General features: G+C 42.8%; 1 protein-coding gene across 3 annotated transcripts in view; it reads left to right on the top strand.

The window, feature by feature from the left end:
• SPATA18 (spermatogenesis associated 18) overlaps nucleotides 1–5,387 on the top strand; it is a 50,521-nt gene that overhangs the window by 803 nt on the left and 44,331 nt on the right. The window lies entirely within an intron of this gene.

Consider the following 5,387-nt stretch of genomic DNA (forward strand, 5'->3'; position numbering starts at 1 on the left):
GTGGACTCCTCAGCACAGCATGCTGCAGTACCGAGGCACATTACAAGTGTAATAAACCGTCATTCTGTCCTCCAACTTCCGCGCCCATTCACCTCCACCCTCAGCCCTGCTCCAGAACTTTCCCAGTACACGGAAAGAAGCACCTGCGAGCTGAGCTGCCTGTACTCGAGCCCTGGTGGTTGTGCGGTCTAAACATCAGGCTGCTAACGCTAAGGTCTGCGATCCAAACTCACTAACGACTCCTCGGAAGAAAGATGAGACCGTCTGCTCCGAAAAGATGTAGTGCAGTGGTTCTCAACCTTCCTCATGCCGCGAGCCTTTCATACGGTTCATGTTGTGGTGACCCCCCAACTGTAACATTATTTTCGCTGCTACTTCATCACTGTAACTTCCGTTATGAACCGGGTGACCCTTGTAAAAGGGTCGTTTGACTCCTAGGGGGTCGCGACCCACAGGTTGAGAACCTCTAGTTTAGAGGGTTGCTATGAGTCGCAACCCACTCACTAGCAGTGGGTTTGGTTTCTGTTTCTCACCCACCTTACATAAGGGGTCTCATTCTCCAAGGAGAGGTGAAGGCTCTGGGCTAGGAGTCAGATCCTCTCTCCCTCTTTCTAGGTCTGGTTCAGCACCGAAGTAGCTGTATGACCTTGGGCAGTTCAGTTCACCTCTCTGGGTCTCAGGCACCTCGTCTATAAAAAAGAGTGCAATTAGATGGCACACATAGTTCTTTTTCAATTGCAGGGTTTGGAATGCAGATCCGTTTTGTTTCAAACTACCAGGAAGAATGCAGCTGCTGTTGCCTTAACCCTTCAAGTGGGGTTCCTGTGGGGTTGAGGAGCTCAAGGACAGTCACACCTTTCTCCTTAGCCTTCCTTCTAGTGTTCAATATCTCCCCCACCCCCCTTGATTGTTCCTACTTCACAAAAAAGGCTGGGTCCCTTCCCCATCGTCTTTACCATCAATTGACAGATAATTAGGCTTATGTGTGTCAGAGTATTACCGAGCCCCATCAGGGCTGATTTTTCTGAGGTCACCAGATCTTTCTTCAGAGGTGAGGCATGTCTGGTTGGATTTGAACCTCCAAGGTTAGCACCTGAGCACATGAACTGTTTGCACCCCATCTAGGAACTACTCCTCATCTTTAAAAGTTCTTAATTTCTCTTCCACCTCAGAAGACTGAGATGGAAAAATCTTAATACATATGTTCACCCTTCTTAAAACTACCTTTTACCTTCTACCCCCACAATCCAGAAGAAAAAGCGTTACTACCATGTGTCTTAAATGAACTTTGAATTTAAACTCTATATTCCAATTCTGCCACTTGTCAGTTTTTCAAACTGTGGTGGCTTACATGTTGCTGTGATCCTGGAAGAGATGTCACTAGTATTTAAAATACCAGAGGCACCCAAGGTGAACAGGTGCCAACAGAGCTGCCAGACTTAAGAACAGACTATGAAGAAGGAATAAACTATCCACTTCTGGGCCATTAACCACTGGAAAGCTTATGATTGGCAGCTGAAAATTGTCAGCTATAATGGCAGAAGATGAGCCCCCAGGTTAGAAGGCACTCAGAATAGGACTGAGGAAGAGGTGCCTCTTCAAGGGAGAGTCAACCATGATGCCATGGATGGAGTCAAGCTGTTAGGACTTTCTTTTGCTGATAGGGCATGACTCAGTGAGAAGTAGCAACTGCAAACACCCACTAACAATCGGAATGTGGAATATGCAAACTAGGACTCCAAGAAGATCAGAAGTCATCAAAAATGAAGTGGAATACCCAGACGTTGATATCCTAGGCATCAGTGAGCAGAGGTGGACTGGGACTGCAATTTTGAATCAAAATCATATGGTTTCCTGTGTGGGAATGACAAATTCAGGAAGAAAGGTGTGGCTTTCATCTTCAAAAAGAACATTTCAAGATATGACTTCAAGTACAATTCTGCCTGTGATAGAATAATATCTATACACCTATAAGGAAGCCCAGTTAATACAACTATCATTCAAGTTTATGCACCAACCACTAAAGCTAGTGATGAAGAAATTGAAGAATTCTACCAATTTCTTAAGCCTGAAATTGATCAAATATGTGATCAAGATGCATTAACAATTATTGGTGACTGGAATGCAAAAGTTTGAAACAAACAGAACGTTGGAAATAAGGTCTTGATTATAGAAATGAAGCTGGATATTGAGTGATAGAATTTTGTAGGACCAATGACTTCTTCATTGCAAATGCTTTTCAATTACATAAATGGTGACAATACACATGGACCTTGCCAAATGGACTATACAGGAAACAAATTGGCTGCATCTGTGGGAAGAGGTGATAGAGAAGCTCAATATCATCAGCTAAAACAAGACCAGGGGTGACTGTGAAACAGTCTTATGTGTAAGTTCAGGCTGAAACTGAAGAAAATTAAAAGAATTTCACCAGAGCCAAGACATGACCTTGAGTGTATCCCAAAAGAATTTTGAGACCAACTCAAGAACCCTGTTGATGCATTAAACAAGAATGATCAAAGACAAGATGAGTTGAAGGCGACACAAGAACTTCATACAGGAAAAAAGCAAAAGATCATTACAAAGACAAAAGTCAAGAAAAGGCCAAGTGGATGTCAGAAGAAACCCAGCAACTTGCTCCTGAATGTAGAATGGCTAAAACAAATGTAAAAAACAAAGTAAAAGAGCTGAACAGAAAATTTGAAAAGGCAGCTTGAGAAGACAAAGTAAAGTATTATAATGAAAGAAATTTGCATAGACCTAGAGTAGAAAACCAAAAGGGAGAATATGTTCAGCGTATCAAACTGAAAGAACTGAAGAAAAAAAAATCAAGCCTCAAATTGTAATACTAAAAGATTGTATGGACAAAATATTGAACGATGCAGGAACTATAAAAAAGTAGTATTACACAGAGCCACTGAAACAAAAAGAACTGGTTGACATTCAAACATTTCAAGAGGTAGCATAGGCTCAAGAACTAACGGTACTGAAGGAGAATTCCGAGCTGCACTGATGGCAGTAGGGAAATACAAGGCTCCAGGAACCGATGGAATAGCAGTGGAAATGCTTTAACCAGCTGATAAGGAGAAGTTCATATTGGTATCCATTTCAAAGAACAGGGACCCAGAAGGATGCAGAAATTATAGAGCAATGCCATGAATAAAACTTGCAAATAAAATTTTGTTGAGTATCATTCAACAATGGTTGCAGCAGGACATTGACAGGAAGGTGCCAAAAGTTCAGGCTAGATTCAGAAGAGGATATGGAACAAGGGATATCATTACTAATGTCAGATGGATCTTAGCTGAAAGCAGAGAACACTTGTATTTTATTGACTATGCAAAGGCATACAACCTTGTGGATCATAACAAACCATGGAAAACATTGAGAAGAATGGAAATTCCAGAACACTTCATTATGCTCATGTGGAACCTGTACATGGATGAAGAGATAGTCATTTAAATAGAACAAAGGAATCCCGTGTGGTTAAACATTAGGAATGGTGTGCATCGGGCTTGTCTCCTTTCACCATGCTTATGCAATCTGTATGCTGAGCAAATAACTTGAGAAGTTGCACTGTATGAAGAAGAATGTGGCATCAAGAGGAGGAAGACTTGTTAACAACCTTTATATGCAGATGACACAACCTTGCTTGCTGAACTCCGGAGAAAGACTTGACCTTGAATACCCAGGACCAAAGCCTTCAGTATGGATTACAACTCAATGTAAAGAAAAGCAAAATCCTCACGACTGGACCAATAGGTAAGTACCATCATGGTAAATGGAGAAAAAATTGAAGTTGTCAAGTATTTCATCTTGCTTGGATCCATAATCAACATTCATGGTGCTGGTGAAGAAGAATATTGAAATTATCATGGACTGCTGAAAGAGCAAACACATCTGTGTTGGAGGTACAGTCAGAATGCTCCTTAGAAGCAAGAATGTTGAGGATTTGTCACTCTCTGTTCTTGTTATCAGCAGGATCCTGGAAAAGGACATCACGCTAGAGTTCAGTGAAAAAGCAGAGACCTTCCAGGAGACGGATTGATATAATGGCTGCAACGTTGGCGCAAACACAGCAACAATTGTGAGGATGGTGTGGGAGCAGGCAGCGGTCTGTTGTGTATCGGGTTGCTATGAGTCAGAACCCTTTTAATGGCACCTACGAACAACAACCTACACAAATTGTTACTGACAAAATTACACTGAACACATGACACTAACTTTTGACTAGAGCAAATTACATGATATTTTTAGGAAGCATCTGTAACCATTGAAAATGCCACCGTTTTATTATCCTTTTCCTTTTTCAGCTTTTCACTCAGTACCCACCCAAACCATTTCAATATAGCCTCTCCTCCCGTCATTCCGCTTCAGAGACTTGATTTTTCAGATCTCGTGACCATTTCCCAGGCAGCAGCATCCATCTTGACCTCTCAGACATCTCTCTCCTCAGACGGTGGACATTCCAATTCTCCTAAGGCTCCCAGACTGTGGGGCCCCTTGCTTGACCCATTCCTCTCTTGTGGCTCTTCTTCAAGGGTCAGACTTTACGAGTCTTCTTTTTAGCTCTCTTTCCAGTATCGATTGTTCTAAGTATGTCCAAGAACCTCAGACCTACATCCTGGACCTAGTTTTGTCTCAGCTCTCACAGTCCAACCCACTGCCATCAAGTTGACCCTGACTCATGTTAACCCTCCACGGGGTTTCCAAGGCTGTCACTGTTTTCGGGGGGAAGAATAGTTCTTTCTTCTATAGAGTGGCTGGTGAGTATAAACTGCCAGCCAACCTTTTGATCAGTCAACCAACACTTACCAGACTGCATCACTAGGTGAAGCACGGACCTCTTCATTGTCTTCATTGTGATATACTCCATAGCCTTGTTCATCAGCCTAATCTAGTGGTGCTGACTTCAAAACCCCTGTAGAATCCGAGCACCTTCCACCACCTCCACTGCAGCCCTCCTAATCCCCTTTACACCTGCACTATCTTAAAAAATCAACCTGAAGTGGTTTTGTTTTTTTAAATTGTGAAATCAGATCAAGTTACTCTTCTGCCCAAAGCCTCTACATCAGAGGCTCCCACACTTATTTGGTTTACCACAGACTTTCTGGGAAAAAAACAACTCAGTGCCTCCTGGCAATGAGCACCTCTTGTGCTGTGGCCTGTCATCCAAGCTAGAGTGGTTGCTGCTGCGAGGCGCTGTCGAGTAGTCCTGCACCGTCCTCACAATTGCCCTTCTGTTTGAGCCCATTGTGGCAGCCACTGTGTCAATCCATCTTGCTAAGGGTCTTCTATTTTGCTGCTCCTTTACTTTACCAAGCATGAAGTCCTTCTTCAGGGCCTGGTCTTTCATGACAACATGGCCAACATGAGATGAAGTTTTC

This window comes from Echinops telfairi, unplaced genomic scaffold (assembly GCF_000313985.2).
Source record: "Echinops telfairi isolate 266 unplaced genomic scaffold, ASM31398v2 ScPeMD7_7468;HRSCAF=8506_0, whole genome shotgun sequence".
Classification (NCBI taxonomy): domain Eukaryota; kingdom Metazoa; phylum Chordata; class Mammalia; order Afrosoricida; family Tenrecidae; genus Echinops; species Echinops telfairi.